The following is a 20650-nucleotide window of genomic DNA, read 5'->3' as shown; positions in this document are numbered from 1 at the left end:
AGAAAAATATAATATAAGGACAAACCTCAACCAGCAATTCAATTGCTATCAAATCAGGAGATTTTAAAATACAATTTTATAGTGCATGGTAAGACTCTTCCTCTCCTTACCTGTGCCTTGTCTAGTGAGTTTGCTTGTTTCTGTTCTGTGAACCTGATAGTCCTGCTTCTGTTTCCTTTTCTCTGCCTTTTGTAGCCAAACATGTTATCTAAACCTAGGTAACAGACATGTCTGTCTTGACCAGTGTACATTACCAGGTATTCTGTCTCTGGTGCTTTTTTGCAACCTCCTACTTGTATATTGTAGTGTATTATGGTATCATTCATTTTGAGTTGCACCCCAAGACACTTTGCAAATACGACATAGTCACTAGAATTGATGTACACAATCCCACACGTAATGATCTGCAAGGGAACTATAAACAGGACATTGCTATGTATAAACATTCCAACCTTAATATTGATCCTTCATACTGAAACTATAGTTCTCATTATAAAACTATTATATTTTCCAATGCTAGTAGCTTGCATTAAAAATCCTCTGTTGTGTGATGTATCATTTAATTAGTGTCCACATCTAAATACATTATTGATTTACCTAATAACGTCTCTCATGAAACCATGGAATCTAATTTTCTATTAAGATATTTGGTATATTCTGTGTTGTTCCTAGTGATAATGCACATTTTAAGTTCCCCACCATTAGATAATGCTGTAATATATATATATATATATATATATATATATATATATATATATATATATATATATATGTTTTTTGGTTTTTTTTTTTAAATGAATTGCAAAGATTTCAAAACAAACATATTTCACATTGTCATTATGGGGTATTGTTTGTAGGATGTTGAGGAAAAAAATAAATGTAATCCATTTTGGAACAAGGCAGTAACATAACAAAATGTGGCAAAAGTTAAGCGCTGTGAATACTTTCTGGATGCACTATATATATATATATATATATATATATATATATATATCTTTTAAGGTATTAAAACACTTTTTGTATGCATAAATTGCAGTTTTCGATGAATATGTTTTGGTAGCCAGAGACCATTTTGCCTAAACCACCTAGGCTGAGGGAGCTTTGAAACAGCAGATTTTATTGTCATGGCAAAGGTACTTTTTTACTCAAAATAGAAGTAAGAATATTTGATACTGATATGTGCCCTGCTGATGCGAGGTATGAATTTAAATGTTATTCATAAACTTTAAGTGATGAATTTCTAAACTAGGCAGGACACAGGGACACGTATCACTTTAAAATGTTCTTTTCCAGTCATTCCTACCATTGAAACCTCTGAAATGAGCACTGCATTCTGAAAAAGATTGCTATACTGTTAGTGAGTGTAAAGAATTACAATGATGACTTCATGCAAATAGCATTTAGACATCATGCTGCTCCTAGGTACACCAGAATGATGATGCTCTTTTGTACCATGATTATTTTAGTAAAAACTGCTGCTAGAATGCATTGTTGTATGCAGCTCATTAGGTGGTCATTAAGAAGATGTTGTTAATCCCAATTAACGCAAATCTGCCTCTATTTTTAGTAATTGAATTGAAGCAGTTGCTATTTTCAGCAGCTGTAGAAGCAATCTCTGCAAAGCAAGCAATTAATATTTACCTGTCCTGCTTCTACACTTTGCTGAACTGAAGAGAGAAACTTGAATCCTCACATGCTCCTGGTGTGTTGGATACCTGGTCCACCACTGTGCGCTGTGATTCTATCTGGCCCCCTACAAAACTAGTGTGTGCTTTAGGGATATAGGGGTTGGTGGATGGACCCACAGAGCACAGGGGTGGGCTCTGGCATCTGACACTTCTGGAATGTCAATTGTAGAAGATCTTTCATTAAGTTTCCTACTTCAACGATAAGGAGTTTGGCTGCATGGACAGTGGGACAGGTAAGTATTAATTGTTTGTTTGGCAGGGATTGCTTCTCTTCAACTTGTACAAATAGTGACAGAAGGAATCCCCTGCAGAGTTTGCTCTCTCTGTGATTGGTGGGTCTTCCCCAGTTAAGCAAGAGCTTGCCAGCGTCCACAGACTGACAATGCATGGTGTGGCGGTATAGCAGTGACTGGAGAAGTGAGAGTTTTTCTCTTTGGCCTTTTGGAGGAGACCTTAGTTCAGAAGTCCACATGTAGATAGTGTTTTGTGTCCATTATTTCAGGTACCATGTGATAGCTGTGGGTCAATCACAGTTTCACAACAGTAAGAAAGTTGTCATGAATGGAAGCCATCCATGTTGCTTACATTGCTATCATGTGATCACTATGATTGATCATAGTGATCACGTGATACCCCAATACCTATCACTGTGTCTGCTTTGTCCACAGAACACAGTGCTCAGGGGTTTGCACCACTGGGCACCCCAGGGAGCGCACCATTGTGCATGTGCTCAGCAACATACAGGTAGCTGCTGCCCGTTACCAGTAATTCCACTGTTAGTGGACAGTAAGTGGTTAAAAATACCAAAAGACAGAAGTACACCAATGTAAATAATCCCTTATAAATCTCTAATATTTTATTTCCGTTCTTATTACATTTCATAGGTCTGTGTGCCATTATTCTTTGGGGTTGATTTACTAAAGGAGAATAGACTATGCACTTTGCAAGAGCAGTTGCTCCAGAGCTTAGTAAAGCTTCACTTTACAAATTGTACCCAATCACATAAAAGGATAAAAAAAACAGCATCTTTGCTTGCACATTATTGCATAATGGAAGTCAGCTGAACTCTGTCGACAGCAGCATTTTTAGTCTTGGGGGAGGGGAGTGTTAGATGTACTAGTAGATTTAGGTACACTAACATATTCAAGCCAAACACCAGCTCAAACTACATTTACACTGGAGTTACAGCAACATTTATTTTCTCTTTTGGCATAAAGATTTTACATAAAATAAAAATCTAATCATTGTAAGCACCCGTCAGTGGCAAATGGTTTGTCTCTATATTCTAAACTGCTACATTTGCATAACAGCTTGTTCCTTTGAAAAACAACAGACTTACTGGCTTGATCACCAGGTGAAAATAAAAGAAAGCTGAAAAAGAAAACTAATACAGCCATCAAATCTAAGAATTGGTAAGCTACAATATAATAAATGTTTGCTTTTGAGTTTAATAAAGGTTTAATTTACAATCTTATTTATGTATTTACCCGCTTCCTAGCTGCCCTAGAGTAGAAATACTGCTACAGGGTCGTAGGGCTGTGCAAAATCACATATATGTATGAGAACTGAATTTCCGGGTAGGTATGTGCTCCAGCCTACCTGAGTCACCATTGGCGGCTAGGCATGTCAATCACCAGGTCCCGGCTGGAGATTCCCCGACGGCACCCGGCGATCGCTGTGCAAAGCTGACAGGGGAGAGATCTGTATGTAAATAACACAGGTATCTCTCCTGCCAGCAAGGACGAGAAATACAAAACAGCATGCCTCCCTAGTAAAACACACACAGCACACATAATAAAACACATACACAACACACAGTTAACCCTTTGATCGCCCATAAGTTAATACCTTCCTGCCCGTTGCCATTAGTACAGTGTCAGTGCTTTTTATTAGCACTGATCTCTGTATTAGTGTCACTGGGGATGTCAGTGGCAGTTAGTCAGTTCCCAACCAGTGTCAGAACGCCTACCGTAGTCCCACTATAAGTCGCTGATCGCCGTCATTACTAGTATAAAATTAAAAAAAAAAAAATTCCAGTATATATATCACCATTTGAAGACGCTATAACTTTCACGTAAACCAATTAATGTATACATACTGGGATTTTTTTTAGAAAAGACATGTAGCACAATATATTTAGCCTAAACTTATGATGACATTTGTTTTTTGTTTTTTTTGGACATGTTTAATAGCAAAACGTCAAAAATATGGTGGGGGTTTTCAAAATTTTCTGTCTTTTTTTGTTTATAGCGCAAAAATAAAAATGCAGAGGTGATCAAATACCACCGAAAGAAAGCTCTATTTGTGGGGAAAAAAGGACATAAATTTCATTTATGTACAGTGTTGCATGACCGTGCAATTTTCAGTTAAATTAACACAGTGCCATATCACGAAAAAAATGGCCTGGTCAGGAAGGGGGGTAAATCCTTTTGAGGGCAAATGGTTAATTGGCAAAATACCAACTCCAATGAGTAAACATGTTGGACTATAATTTGCACACCGCTGTTATTATTTTGTATGGTTAGATCGAATCTTTGAATACCCTAGACTCTCTAGGGCCTAGAGGAGGAGATTTTGGTCATTTGAAAAAGAGACTGCATGGATACAAATGACTTAATGAAATGTTTAGGTATAAATACTTCTTATAGCATTGTGCTTGTATGTGCAGAAGTGATAGAATAGGAAAGATCATGCCCTCCTTGTAATAAAATCATTGAAATAATAAATTATTTAAGTTTGGTATTTATTTAATATGTTCTATTTTCACATTTTTGTACATACAGTACTTTTCTTGGATATAGAATATATACTGTATATAATTTAGCTTTGCTTGAGTTTACATTTATTTTGTAATTATATGATTTTAGCAATATATTGATTTGTTTGTTGTAATGATCTTGCTTTATTTTGCCAATTAATTGCAATATCCTATCTCTCCATTTTTTTTGAGGGGTTGAACAAAACAGTGATCAATGACACAAAACCATGTAAAATGTACTTCCAATAATGTTTTATTATGAATGGTCATAAAACATTATAGATTTTAAAGGTTTATTTTTGCTGGTTTACTTGTGACCTTTGGCAGTCCAATACTTTGAAAGATACAGTATGTTTGCAATAGATATGAATTGGATATGTAGTACCATAGACCATACATCAGACTAAAGTGTATTATTATATATTAATTGAAGCATGAAACTGTTAAATGAAAGGCATGTGGAAATTTTCCCCAGGGTTGCACATAGCAGTGCATAGCAAAATAATTTGGGTCACACTCTCTGTATCCATTTCAGTTATGTCTTGGGCAATGATAAAATGCTCCTGGCTGAAACAACGCATATCTTGTGTATGAATGTAATCAATCAAGCATAATCAGTCTTCATTTGGATATAATCAGCTCTTTTACGTCCACTTTGCAGGCTGAAGAAAATTCTATTTGAGCAGAGTGATCACTCTGTGGATTTCATTGCACAAGCCATTTATCAGCATAAAACTGAACTGACTAAGGAGATCTGGGAATTAGAAGACAGAGGATCTACCAGGACAACTAAACTTTACCTTTATCTCACAAAGCAACAAATTCTGTTAATCAGACCCACCCCACAAGGTTCATTTATTAAAAGTTTAAAATTGTGTTCTTTGATTGGCTGAATTATTGACCTCTTGTAGCTAAAGTTTGAACTGGCAATCTGGAAACTGTTACCTTTGCCTGATGGACTATTGTATTTGTTAGCATTTATGAGCTGTCTTGTGTGTTTCCCTGGGTTCATCGGAGAATGGCCAAACCTACTGAAACTTACAATAATTCTGTGCTTGTCCTTACACAAACACTGCACATTAACAGAAATCTAATACTAGAGTGGGGAATGAATAAAACTCCTGTCAGTTTTTTGTTTACTGTCCTTCTCCTATTAGCAACCAATCACTAGCTCTGCGCACATGATCAGGGGAGTGTTGTCACCATTTTCCTTAGCGTTCAACATCAGCTAACAGCTTGGATTTCAGTGCTTGATGCAGCAGAGGCAAGAGTTGTGAGTACAACTGGGGCAGGGAGGGGGCTTTACACCGATACTGTCATCTGACCTGCATGGGTCTTCATGACCTGCATTTACAGAACTGTGGAATATAAATCTTAAAGTGTTTCTAAACCCAGGACCCTGCATTCATTATATATGGTCTCCCACAGTACACAGAACGTGGAAATGCAATTATTCTAGTAAATATAAACTGTTAATTACCTTTTCTCATCAGCAGTTAGAGCAGTCTTGTGACTTCTATCAGTGTCCAGCAGAGTACATCTTAAAGCTTTTAGGAGGAGTTTTAATTCTGCTTTAGCTAGATGCAGGACCCCTGACATCTGTATGAACAGTGCTGATTGGCCATGTGCTGATCACATGCACTCTCCAAAGAAAAAAAAAACCTGCCAGCAATACACACCAAACTGAGCATGTGCAGAGTGACACCAAACTGAGCATGTGCAGAGTGACTCCACATGATATGTCTTATCAGGTGATAAGAGGGGGACACTGGAAGAAGAGGAGGATTAGAGAAGTCAGGATCAAACAGCCTTTTTACAGAATGCAGACAATTAACCCCTTAGGTTCCACTGTGAGTATAACAAGAATGCTTTACTGCATATACAGACTGATTTTACTGTTGTGGGTTTAGTATCACTTTAATCTTTGGATAAAGTATAAAGGAATTCTGTATTTAAACTCTGTTTGCTTCATTTTAAATCCCTAGACGCCCAATCTTCTGCTCCCTATAGATGGTTTGCCATCACAAAAATATAAATGGACCCTTATGTGAAATACAAACACTGAATAATTCTTAGTCATCAGGCTTAGTGTTGAGACAAATCTTACCCAAGCTCAACTGCTCTGTTCAAAACATGGAGACAGAAGACTGGTGCACTGGCTAAGGCGTACACTTTGCAGCATGAACCCACAATATAGGTAGCCACAAATTTAGAAGTTTCTTAATGTAAATCTTTAGAGGTTACGTAAATACAGGATCCACAAAGCTAATGTGTTTTGGCTTTACAAAGCCTTCCTCGTTAGACTTAGTGGTGCCTGCAGTGGGTTTCACCTTCTCAGTTAGGTAATATAAGCACTAGTTAAAGGACAAGGCACTTGATTTGATATTTTGATAAATGTCAAATGCTCAAATCACTCATTTTTTAAATATAATATAACTATAGTACATTGTTGGACTGCTGCACACCCTCACAGAAGTCATTACTTAACAGATAATGATGATTTGCTGCATTCACTGCTTACATAAAGGGATAAACAAAAATTTACATTTTCATTTTCCTGCCTTTTTTGCAACAACAAAAAATGGCTTCAGGGGTTATAGAAAGTTTTTTTTTAACTGTTCAGGACTTGTTCTTTTGGAAAAAATGCCCATCATCATCTCAATTATTTGTTTTTTTTCACAAGAAAAAAAAAAGTAGAAAAGGGAAAATAATAATATTCAAAGCAGCAGAACACAAACAGACAAAAAAGGGAAATACATTAAATAAACTATGCTACATTTACCATCCTCCAACATGCACATACATTATTTAAATAAAGAAACATAAAAGAGTAGATTTTGTGCTAACAAGTTTCAGCTTCAGCTAAATTTCACTTACAGGGAGACATTTTTCTATTTATTCCTACAAGCATATTTGAGATTTGGGGTTGAAGAAAGATTGCTGCATTTGTATTGAGAGCAGTGAGAAAATTGCTGCAATTTTCCAAAGTAAAGTCATGTAAGTTGCGCACACCAGGCACTCAAACCCACTGACCTCTACAGACACAAATCAAAATACTTTGGGTATTTGAGGGATGAAGCAATTCAAAAGTTGTATGAAAGGATTAGTTCACCTTTGGAACATGTTACATGTTCAACCCGTATTTAGGGTGGAACATGTAACATGTTCCCATAGCTGCAGCCACGCCTGCCACCCCCCTCCCTTTCCACGTACTATCTGTCATATTTGAAAACAGGGCGACTGTGAGGGGCTTCGCCCACATGGCCACGTCACTCATTCACGTTGTTCTGTGAATGAGTGCCTACAAGTCCTGGCAGCCTTAGCGGCTGTAGTTTTCAACAAGCTACCTCAGTGCTGTGGAGCGACATGGTAGTGCATTGAAGCTTCCAGTCAGTATATCTGCTTGCTTGTACATCCCATATAGTAAGCAGATATTATGACATGTCTGCAGGAGACCTGCATGGCATCAGCAATCTACAGATCGCTGGTGCAATGCTTTACAGGCTCCTTTGAACAAAAATAATAAATGCACATTTTTTTACCTGCCAAAAAATGTGCATTCATTATTTTTGTCCAAAAGGTGAACTTATCCTTTAAATGTCTATTGATCCTTTAACACAATCTATCCTCACTCCCTTTAAAGAAGCCAGCATTAAGGATAGAGTAGAATTTGTGGCAACCTGGATCAGAATATACTAAAGCCATTGACAATCTGTCATCTTCTTCAGAAATACATTTCAAGACATGACAGGCATAGATGAAACCAGTGAGATTAGATCAGCAGGTGATGAGGTCCTCACCAATATGGTGCAGGTCCTAGACCACATCACCTTCTGATCTAAGCTCCCTGGTTACATGTTTGCCTACTATATCTTGAAATGTATTTATGAAGAAGAGAACAGTTTGTCAGCAGTACATTCTGATCCAGGTTGTCAGATATTCCACTCTTCCCTTGATGATGACTTCTGTAGAGGGAGAGAGAAAGGTCTGCGTACACTGGCCTTGGCTGTATATACCGCTCTGTGATTGAACCTTTCAGCTCTTGCGAGTGCCATTCTTTTTATTTATTTCATTGTTAACAAATGGATTTACATGCACTACCTAGTGCACGCCATTTGTTAGTTTTTCAAAATAGTCCTCACAGTGTTCTTTTCTTAGTCATACATTCCCCCCAGTGCAAGGTTCTAATAGAAAACTTAGCATCTATTGGCTCTTTGTCATACATTGTTCCTCTGTTCCTTCTAAGGCCATCCAAATCACATCTATAATATCAGTTTTCATCTGTGTTTTATTCTTTGTTTTGTCGAAGCACCTGGCTCAGAGTGAGATGAAAAACAGAGCACTTTATTTTCTGTTTCACTTCTTGCAGCACAAAGCAATAACCCTTTCATTACGTAGCAGGTGGCAGAACTGCAGCTGAAAGTGATCGGTGTGTGTACTGGGGAAGTTTACAGACAGAAACATAACATCATTCTGTTCAGCAGTACAAGAAAACAGAGATATGTGGCATGCTATTTACATTTGGAGTACAGCCTATACTCCAGGACATTGCCTCTTTTAAGGCTTAACGTACTCAAAGTATAATTAAAGGCAAAACATTTATTTTATTTTGGACAGAATGGAGATACCGTATATTTCACTCCATAAGACGCACCTAGATTTTAGAGGAGGAAACAAAGATAAAAATATTCTGAATCAATGGACTGCAGACATAGTACAAGAGATGACCAGAGACTGTGGACACAGTACAGGAGATGACCAGAGACTGCGGACATACTACAGATGACCAGAGACTGCAGACATAGTACAGAAGATAACCAGAGACTGCAGACATAGTACAGAAGATAACCAGAGACTGCAGACATAGTACAGGAGATGACCAGAGACTGTGGACATAGTACAGGAGATGACCAAAGACTGCAGATATAGTACAGGAGATGACCAGAGACTGCATGCATACTACAGATGACCAGAGACTGCAGACATAGTACAGGAGATGACCAGAGACTGCGAACATGGTACAGGAGATGACCAGAGACTGCGGACATACTACACCGCGTTCCAAATTATTATGCAAATTCTATTTAAGTGTCACAAAGATGCAATATTTTGTTTTTCAGTTTAACTCATGGATGACATTGTGTGTCAGGGCTCTTTTGATCACTGAAAACAATCTCGGACACCTGTGATAATTAGATTGGCCGGTGAGCCCAATTTAAGGAAAAACAACTAAAGGAGGGTGTTCCACATTATTAAGCAGAGCACCTGTTTCAAGCAATATGGGGAAGAAAAAGGATCTCTCTGCTGCCGAAAAGAGTGAAATAGTTTAATGCCTTGGACGGGGTATGAAAACAGTAGATATTTCACGAAAACTTAAGCGCGATCATCGCACTATTAAGAGATTTGCGGCTGATTCAGAGCACAGACGGGTTCGTGCAGATAAAGGCACATTGAGGAAGATTTCTGCCAGATCCATGCATTGGATCAAGAGAGCAACTGCTAAAATACCATTACATAACAGCAAACAGATATTTGAAGCTGCTGGTGCCTCTGGAGTCCCACGGACATCAAGGTGTAGAGTCCTCCAGAGTCTTGCAACTGTGCATAAACCTTCTATTCGGCCACCACTAAACAATGCTCACAAGCAGAAACCGCTGCATTGGGCAGAAAAATACATGAAGACTAATTTTCAAACAGTCCTGTTCACTGATGAGTGCTGTGCAACCCTGGATGGTCCAGATGGATAGAGTAGTGGATGGTTGGTGGGCGGCCACCCTGTTCCAACAAGGCTTCGACGTCAGCAAGGCGGTGGTGGAGTCATGTTTTGGGCCGGAATCATGGGAACAGAGCGGGTCGGCCCCTTTAGAGCCCCCGAAGGTGTAAAGATGACCTCTGCAAAGTATGTACAGTTTATGACTGATCACTTTCTTCCCTGGTAGAGAAGGAAGAACTATGCTTTCCATAATAAAATCATCTTCATGCATGAAAATGCACCATCTCATGCTGCAAAGAATACCTCTGCATCAATGGCTGTTATGGGGATAAAGGAGAGAAAGTCATGGTGTGGCCTCCATCGTCCCCTGACCTCAATCCTATTGAGGACCTTTGGAGCATCCTCAAGCAAAAGATCTATGAGGGTGGGAGGAAGTTTACAATAGAATAGCCACCCAATGCAGTTCCACTGCATATGATGTGAACATACCCCCAATGTTTTTAGTCTGGGTACAGGTGCAGTCCAGCATATTGTTGCTCAACTGAAGACAACCATTTGTTCTCAGTGAATAGATGAGTAGGCTATCTTGATGTGCTTTGTATGGCTAAAGTAATTTTTTTAGCTTTAGATAGAGCAAGGAAAGTTTTGTACCACAGTCTGGTTTTCTGTCCTTGCTGAGGAGGTTTACCCTCTCTATTTGTCCTGGTGATCATTTTCCAATTTCAATGGGAACAACTGTTCTGCCAACAACTATTTAAGAGAGGATTTACCCTCAGTTGTGGTTTATTTCACTACCTTGTTGTCGCTAGGATAGGAGGTAAAGTGGAATCTTCCCAATGGAATACAGACAGCAAGAAAAGAAAGAAAACTGACAAGGGTTTTAATCTGTCCCTTTTCTGTCCAAAGTTAAAAAAATAGGTTTCCTTATGATGCATAAAAAAGAAAATCCAAACAATATTCATTATGGAAGCCTATACAGTATGACATATGCATACCTGTTCTCCTTGGAAGTAAAACCTTGCCCTTTCCAGCTACAACAGATGGGGCTAAGCTCCAAATACTGATATCATGTGCTCCATAAAACACTTTACTCCCATATGCTGCTATTTTGACCATGATAAACATAAAAATGACTTGGGGACAGGAATACATTATTATATATAAGTTTTATAATGTTATAAGTCTAAAATCAACTGAAAAACAGCTAGAGGCAAATTCATTTTTGCCACTTATGGCAGCAGAGAAGGAGGAAGAGGCCCATAAAAAACACTAATTTGGCTTTATTCATCTGTCAATCTGCCCTTTGCTTGGCCTTTGGAATAGTATGTCAGTTAAGTATGTTAGAGTCAGAAAACAAGAGAAAATACCATAGTGAAATATAGGTCTATACTCTATAGTCATGAGCTTTTAACCAGGGATTATTTGTTGTAAATGATATTACCTTTGCATGCCAATTTTTATTCTTTAGTCTTACAATAAAAGTGTGTATTAAAAAAACTAATGCTGTAAAAAACACTTTTCAATGTGTCTTCATTTTCATCTCTTCATTATGCTATAGAAGTCAGTTTCATCTCTTCATTATACTATAAAAGTCAGCTATTCCCTTTCAGTGAATCACACCAGGGATCACTTATGCAGTAAGAAAGTGACATAAATGTGATCTAAAAATAAAGCAATGTACTAGCATTATGACGTAACTGCATTTGTTCTAAATGTAGATTCACAAGTCAGAATCTACACATCATCTACTGTGACAAGTTGTATTTATTATACTCTGAGGTCTAAGTCTAAGGTTAGACAGCCACTGTTGGTGTAAAGGGGTTTCGAGGTTCCTACTTAGGTATGGGCATTTTGCTTTGAAAAGGACAGGTTCCAGCTATGATCAGCTGGTGTATGCCTAGGTTTGACATACTTCTTTGCCCTGTATGGGAGGAGTAGACCTATCATTACATAGGCAATATAAGAGCTTATGCATATAGGGACTTTGTTTCCGACACATGAAAAAATGTATCTTTGCTGTATATTGCAGGCACTCAGGAGCAAGGTTGTCACAGTAAGATATTGTAAGTGCCACATACCTGATAGTTTTTTTATCAATACAGTTTGCTTTTATGGTGATTTTTGCCACAATGTGTATCTTCTAATTGTTTCTGAGAAAGGGGACCATGTCAATTTAATAGACAGGGCTTATGTCTGAACGACTGAGCCTATGCAAAACATCAGTACATTTTTAAGCCCAAATCTAGTCAAATCTTTTTTTTTTGAGCTTTGGATACTCTGATAAAGTTTTAAAGCCTATTTTGCCTTTGACTGCTGTCCCCCTTGGTGAGATTTTCACTGACTTCTTGTTCCATTTGCAGTATTTAACAGGCAGAGAGTGAATAGCTACAGAGCTACAGTGAGTACAAAGACAGAAACAAAAAACATCTTTAATAAATTAAGAAAAGAGTTTCTGAATGTGTTTTTATTGCTGTCCCACTGACACCTATTTCAATCAATTCTTGTCCTAATTTCACAGTGATTGAAAGTGAAGTTAAAGATTTACAATGAGTCAAAGCAGCATACGAGGCAAACAAACCCAACAGGATTTCAAACCTGCCCCCCCCCTCCCCAAAAAAAAAGTCTGGAGCTGGGCTTTAACATTACCACATCTTTAATGTGGCAGCCTGCAATACATTGGATCCATCAATGTGAAACAAATGTTCATAGAACATTAATATGAAAATATGCTGTAGCAGTATTTTGGTAGCACATTAGCTATGCAAGTGGGAGATGTTGAGAGAGAGTTATTAAGAGTGGCCATAGCAGGGTTCCAGACAGGCAGTGTTGATAGGGGAATCCCTCTCGCTGAGGCATTGTGTGATAGCAGCTGCTAGCGATAATCACATGTAAAATCCAGTAGCCTGGTTGTACCGAGCTTGATCAATCAGCTTGGTACATTCAGCCTGCCCATACATGGTTAGAATCTTGTCCGGTTCCTGACCAAGATTCGAACCATCTGTGGCCAGCCTTAGTGAGAATGTACCAGGCCATGAGGCCATGTCACACAGAGCATATAACACTCTCTAAAAGTACAAAGTATGACAATTTAATTCCTAGAATTCCATCACCGGTAATAACCCTATCAAACAGCTCCATATTCTTCAAACGTTCGAATGAAATTTGAAGATGACATTGTTTCTGATCTTTTGTCAAGATTCAATCTTTGAAGTAATCTTTATCATTCCCAAATCCTCCAATAGAATCTGTTGCACTGTTACCCTGTTCATGTTCAATTTTTCTGCCATCATTTGCACGCGCAATTTTTAATCTAAGCATACGGGGGTTCATGCGCTGTCCACATTTGCATCCATTATTTGCATTTTTGGCTGCCAACTTCTTGCATCAACATGGATATCTTCCTGTCCCTCCCCTAAGCACCTATGCCATTCAAAAGCACTTGATTTCTTCATGGAAGGTTCACCATAAACCTGTTATAACAGGGCTAAAGTTACGCTCGCACTTTTGCTCCAGATTCCTGTCACACATTTTCTGCCACCATCACAAAGGAGACACGTTATTTCTTCTACTACTCTGTAAAGACTGAGTCAACTGGTCTGCGACTTAGGCGAGTGCAAGTTAGAACATGTCAGAACACTCGAGTGCACATGGCTGTGTCAATCACCACCATAGTGCTATGCCACGGACATTCCAGGAATTGCATTGTCACACCTCGTACATTGTAATTGGAGGCAAACAAACCTTGTTTGTTGGCCAGTGATGTTAGCGAATCACAGACCATTTTGCAGTCTGCATCCTTCGGTCGGGTGAGTGATGAGGGGCAGCTTGTAGCAGAGTAGTTGGGATGATTTGCAATAGACATCGTAATTAGGCTAGGGAAGACAGCTATTTGATTAATATTTTCAATACTGTGTACCTTAATTGTCAGATGGGAATTTAAAGGATAAGTTTACCTTCAGGGAAAAAAATGAGACAAAAAATATACATTTATTATTTTTTCCCTTTGGCGCCTGGAAAGCATTGCACCCATGATCAGTGGATCAGGGGTGCAATCTCAGGCTCCTGCAGACAAGCTTTGCAGCTTTCATCTCCTACCTTGATATAGGCTAACTGTTTACAAGCTGCAGGGCTTGTGAATAAACTATGAGAGCGCTCATAAGCTCCCTCACAGTCTATTTAGAACTACAAGCCGACAGCCACAATGACTGAAGGAAGTTGTAGTTCATTCATACACCGGATTCTGGTAATAAATGATGCATTCATATGAGCATAGCCCTGCACAGCCGATCTGTTTTTGAATTGTGACAGCAGGCGCAGGGAGAAGATATCCCGTCTGTTGTACCAATGAGGGGGGAAACGGAGCTAGCAGCAACAGGTGCTGGAACATGTTACATGTTTCATCCTAAATATGGGTGGAACATGCAACATATTCCAAAAGGTGAACTTATCCATTAATTCTATGGCTCCACACAAGCTTCTCATGTCCACATATGGAATATGAAATGTTCTATTACTTGTAGATAGGCTTTCCCATTATGGGGAAAGAGATCACCAGCTCTGTGAAGAATAGATAGAAAGGTCACAATGGAATTTGCACATGCTGTAATTTTAGCTTCCCTAGAAATTCAAAATGCCCAATACATTACTTTGACATTATCTTAAGGCCACAGTCACACAAGAACTTTTCATAACTGCAATTCATGTTTGAGATCCTGTCAAACAAGAGATTATTCTCCCCAAAATGTTCCAAATATTCCAAGATGGATTCGATTAACACACTAAGATGATAAGGCATCATCAGAATAGTGAGTAACAAACCCAATATTCAAAATAGACCAGGATAGTGTACTGCATGAATAAAAAATAGACAACAAATATATGTATGTGACAGTTACCCTAAATGTATCAACATATTGCACAGAATGTCCATGAAAAATAAATAAGTGAAAATTAAATAAATACATATAAATATACAACTTAATAGTGCTCATAAAGTGCCGGTGATGGTATTATATATTTATTTATTTTATTATTTCAGGTACTTATATGGCGCCATCAATTTACGCAGCGCTTTACATATATATTGTACATTCTCATCCGTCCCTAACCCTCTAGGGGCGTACAATCTATAACAAAAGTCTGTGTGTGACAATCCAAAAGAAAAGGAAAGTACTGTAAGAATTTTCAATAACTGTATTGTCCAATGTGTTCTATCCACCTTCATAAATCGCTCCTCCATAGATCTCCTCCATAGATCTTGCTCAATAGAGATGAAAATACAGCCACAAAGGAGCCCTAGTAAAAACTGCTCACCACACAGTGCCCAAGGAATATTATATAGTGTAGTATTTAATGATTAAAAGGTCAGTATTAAAACCAAGTATAAAGATTTTTCTACTTGGAAACATTTGTAGCCGGACTTACTAGGAAACGCGTTGGATGGAGCCTTATGTGCTGACAACACGCCGCCGTTCCCGAGGTTTGGATCGGTGGCGTGTCATCAGCACATAAAGCTCCAGCCAATGCATTTCACATACATGCATGTCCTCAGGGGATAAATGTCCCTCAGGGTAATATTTGTTGTTTATTTTTCCTTTATGCGCTGCGATATATGTGATATACAGTATCTCACAGAAGTGAGTACACCCCTCACATTTTTGTAAATATTTTATTATATCTTTTCATGTGACAACATTGAAGAAATTACACTTTGCTACAATGTAAAGTAGTGAGTGTACAGCTTGTATAACAGTGTAAATTTGCTGTCCCCTCAAAATAACTCAACACAGCCATTAATGTCTAAACCGCTGGCAATAAAAGTGAGTACACCCCGAGGTTAAAATGGGCCAAGATTGGGCCCAATTAGCCATTTTCCCTCCCTGGTGTCTTGTGACTCTTTAGTATTTCAAGGTCTCAGGTGTGAATGGAGAGAAGGTGTGTTAAATTTGGTGTTATCGCTTTCACTCTCTCATACTGGTCACTGGAAGTCCAATATGGCATCTCATGGCAAAGAACTCTCTGAGGATCTGAAAAAAAGAATTGTTGCTCTACATAAAGATGGCCTAGGCCAAGACCCTGAAACTGAGCTGCAGCATGGTGGCCAAGACAGTTTAACAGGACAGGTTCCACTCAAAACAGGCCTCGCCATGGTCGACCAAAGCAGTTGAGTGCACATGCTAAGCGTCATATCCAGAGGTTGTCTTTGGGAAATAGACGTATGAGTGCTGGCAGCATTGTTGCAGAGGTTGAAGGGGTGGGGGTCAGCCTGTCAGTGCTCAGACCATACGCCGCACACTGCATCAAATTGGTCTGCATGGCTGTCGTCCAAGAAGGAAGCCTCTTCTAAAGATGATGCACAAGAAAGCCAGCAAACAGTTTGCTGAAGACAAACAGACGAAGGACATGGATTACTGGAACCATGTTCTGTGGTCTGATGAGACCAAGATAAACTTATTTGGTTCAGATGGTGTCAAGCGTGTGTGGCGGCAACCAGGTGAGGAGTACAAAGACAAGTGTGTCTTGCCTACAGTCAAGCATGGTGGTGGGAGTGTCATGGTCTGGGGCTGCATGAGTGCTGCCGGCCCTGGGGAGCTACAGTTCATTGAGGGAACCATGAATGCCAACATGTACTGTGACATACTGAAGCAAAGCATGATCCCCTCCCCTCGGAGACTGGGCCGCAGGGCTGTATTCCAACATGATACTGACCCCAAACACACCTCCAAGACAACCACTACCTTGCTAAAGAAGCTGAGGGTAAAGGTGATGGACTGGCCAAGCATGTCTCCAGACCTAAACCTTATTGAGCATCTGTGGGGCATCCTCAAATGGAAGGTGGAGGAGCGCACGGTCTCTAACATCCACCAGCTCCATGATGTCGTCATGGAGGAGTGGAAGAGGACTCCAGTGGCAACCTGTGAAGCTCTGGTGAACTCCATGTCCAAGAGGGTTAAGGCAGTGCTGGAAAATAATCTTGGCCACACAAAATATTGACACTTTTGGCCCAATTTGGATATTTTACCTTAGCTGTGTACTCACTATTGTTGCCAGTGGTTTAGACATTAATGGCTGTGTGTTGAGTTATTTGTGAGGGGACAGCAAATTTACACTGTTGTACAAGCTGTACACTCACTACTTTACATTGTAGCAAAGTGTCATTTCTTCAGTGTTGTTACATGAAAAGATATAATAAAATATTTACAAAAATGTGAGGGGTGTACTCACTTCTGTGAGATACTGTATATATATATATATATACACACACATATAAAATAAATACTTCTATAACATGTTTACATTAGCATTAAAAAAACTAAAACACCAAAAAAATATTATCTATATCAGTGAACACAACCTCTATTTATTTAAAGCGTTATTAGTTCAACTGACGTAAGCAAAGTGTTTCTACGTAATTAAGGGTTAAAGAGCAGTAGCCCCAAAATCATTTTGCTAGTCAATATTTTATCTTTCAGTGCCTCAGGAAGCAGAAATTTCATTTCAAGCTTCGAGGAACAGCACACTCCAAGCAGTATTAATGCATCATTAATGGGAAGCCCACCAGCCAAGCTGCATTTGTAGCCAGGGAACACACTCTGCCTAGAGCCCACACATAACTTCTACATAGAAAAGATCTGTCTGGAATGAATGAAGATAATTCTTGGAATAATCCCATGGTATACAATCTTGCTTTTCTATTAATCAAGAGTGTTAATTGGAGCCTGCAGTGAGTCACATACACAGCACATTATAAAGCGGCATCAGTCAACAGCCAGCTGGTAAATAAATGGTGATAAGAAGTAATCATTAATTTTTCAACAGTCTGTTTTCAGCTTTGGTGCCCTTTTTGTCGTATCATAGCCCCTATGGTGTGATGTGGTGCATATAAAAAGGTATGGGTAGGAAGACATCCTTCATAGTGTTTACAATCTTATGATAACATCCTGATATCTGTTCTGTGCTTCTTTGCAGCAGATATATATTCTGTTGAAACAAATCTGCCAATTAAAAAAGAGCAAAAAAAAAGTTCACAATTTTGTACCTTTATAATACATTTTATCATAATAGTTTTATTATTTACAATGAAAAATTAGGACTACTCTCCTAAACAACGGTTTGGAGTGCAGCAGGTCTGCTGCCATTGAGTCCTGCTTGATTATTATGGTTCTCTAATAGTGGAAGGGATTGGATGTCTCAGAGAACCATAATAATCAAAATGTACAGTTGTGTCCAAAATTATTCAACCCCCAATGCTGTAAAGGGGTTTAGGGACTATAGTGTACATTTGGAATTGTATTCAGAATCAAATCCTACAAGGACGTTGTAACTACCCAAATGCAACTAAAATGACATCAATTGTTTATGTAATACAGTAGTAAATGGTTCTTATGTGGTTTCTTCATTGCCACAATTATTCAACCCCTTAAAGACTACCACTCTGAAGAACAGAGGTTCATACAGGTGCTTTCCATCAGGTATTGAAAACACCTGTGGATGTCACCGAGCAGCAATCAAGCATAATAAGCACCAATTAGGCAGCTTTAAAATGACTGTGATACTCAGCTCCTTCTAGACATTTACTGGTGTGGTTACAAACATGGTGAAGGCAAGAGAATGGTCCAGGAAGACAAGAGAAGAGGTGATTTCTCTTCACAGGAAGGGCAATGGCTATAAGAAGATTGCAAAGATGTTAAACATACCAAGAGACACCTTAGGAAGCATCATTCGCAAATTCAAGGCAAAGGGCACTGTTGAAACGCTACCTGGTCGTGGCAGAAAGAAGATGCTGACTTCGACTGCTGTGCGCTACCTGAAGCGTAGAGTGGAGAGAAGTCCCCGTGTGACTGCTGAGGAACTGAGAAAAGATTTGTCAGATGTGGGTACAGAAGTTTCAGCCCAGACAATAAGACGCACACTGCGTAATGAAGGCCTCCGTGCCAGAACTCCCAGGCGTACCCCCTTGCTGTCTCCAAAGAATAAGAAGAGTCGACTGCAGTATGCCAAAAGCCATGTGGACAAACCACAAAAGTTGTGGGATAGTGTTCTGTGGACTGATGAAACAAAATTAGAACTGTTTGGGCCCATGGATCAACGCTATGTTTGGAGGAGGAAGAACAAGGCCTATGATGAAAAGAACACCTTGCCTACTGTGAAGCATGGTGGAGGGTCAATCATGCTTTGGGGCTGTTTTGCTTCTGCAGGTACAGGGAAGCTTCAGCGTGTGCAAGGTACCATGAATTCTCTTCAGTACCAGGAGATATTGGATGGAAACGTGATGCAGTCCGTCACACACCTGAGGCTTGGGAGACGTTGGACCTTTCAACAGGACAATGATCCCAAGCATACCTCCAAGTCCACTAGAGCATGGTTGCAGAGGAAAGGCTGGAACATTTTGGAGTGGCCATCGCAGTCACCAGACTTAAATCCGATTGAGAACCTCTGGTGGGACTTAAAGAAAGCAGTTGCAGTGCGCAAGCCTAAGAATGTGACTGAACTGGAGGCCTTTGCCCATGAAGAATGGGCGAAGATACCCGTAGATCGCTGCAAGACACTTGTGTCAAGCTATGCTTCACGTTTAAAAGCTGTTATAACTGTAAAAGGATGCTGTACTAAGTACTAAGATTGAATGTCACTTGGGGGTTGAATAAAACTGATAATGCTGTGAGCACAGAAAAGACATTTGTGGTTATTTCATTATAACTGTTATGTTATATTTGTCTGACCTACAAGTGCCTCTTTAATGTAAATGTAAGCAAGATGACTGAATGATCAAAAGCAATGTCAAACTGGCCAAAACACTCAATTTCAGTGGGGGTTGAATAATTTTGGACACAACTGTAGGTGTTATCTCCTTGTTGTGGGCTTTTGAATCATGTCTCAAAAATATGACTTTTATCAAGACATAATATTATATGGCAAACAGCTCAGCAATAGCCGGATGCTAAGAGTTAATTTTGTCTTGGTTGAACCATCTAGCTAGAGAAATGTAATGGGTAAAGGGATTGTTTTTCTTTCCTCCTAGAGACAATACTATTTTAAAGTTCTACAGGTGATCAAACACCATCATTCAGACTTCAATAAGCAGGTAAACATATACAAGGTCTGGACATGACAATAGAGGAACCAAACTGATTGTCTGAGAGCTTACCCAAACCTTGTAGAGTGTGATGAACCAACAGACCTCTGAAACTATTACCATATACTATTGTTCACCAAGGGTGAAAGCATTAACAATTGTTTACTATGAGCCCAATACAAGGGCCATGCAAATAGAGAGTTTTTTTCCCTACACAGAGAAAAATGTTGATTCTGAAACAAAGGGGTGAAATTCAGGACATTTAAGTCTAAAAGTTCACTGTATATCATTACAAAAATGTATTACAAAAACAGATTATAAATAAGATGTCATAGACTTTAAACACCACTAAATACTCAGCAATGGGAACTATATATCACTAACTTGAGTATTGAGATGATGGGAAGTAAGATGTATTA

At 39.1% G+C, this 20650-nt stretch overlaps 1 protein-coding gene across 1 annotated transcript in view; it reads left to right on the top strand.

Annotated features, from left to right (window-relative positions):
• Positions 1–5321, top strand: part of SERTM2 (serine rich and transmembrane domain containing 2) — a 112582-nt gene extending 107261 nt beyond the window's left edge. The window contains exon 3 of the transcript XR_016312848.1: positions 5108–5321. The gene's annotated coding sequence lies outside the window, so the exon portion shown is untranslated. The remainder of the gene's footprint in view (positions 1–5107) is intronic.
• Positions 5322–20650: the final 15329 nt, after the last annotated feature.

Source organism: Staurois parvus, unplaced genomic scaffold (genome assembly GCF_062004578.1).
Source record: "Staurois parvus isolate SC_StPar_1 unplaced genomic scaffold, SC_StPar_1.0 ptg000202l, whole genome shotgun sequence".
Lineage (NCBI taxonomy): Eukaryota > Metazoa > Chordata > Amphibia > Anura > Ranidae > Staurois > Staurois parvus.
The sequence above is the reverse complement of the archived record's forward strand: the minus strand, read 5'-3'. Positions and strand labels throughout refer to the sequence as shown.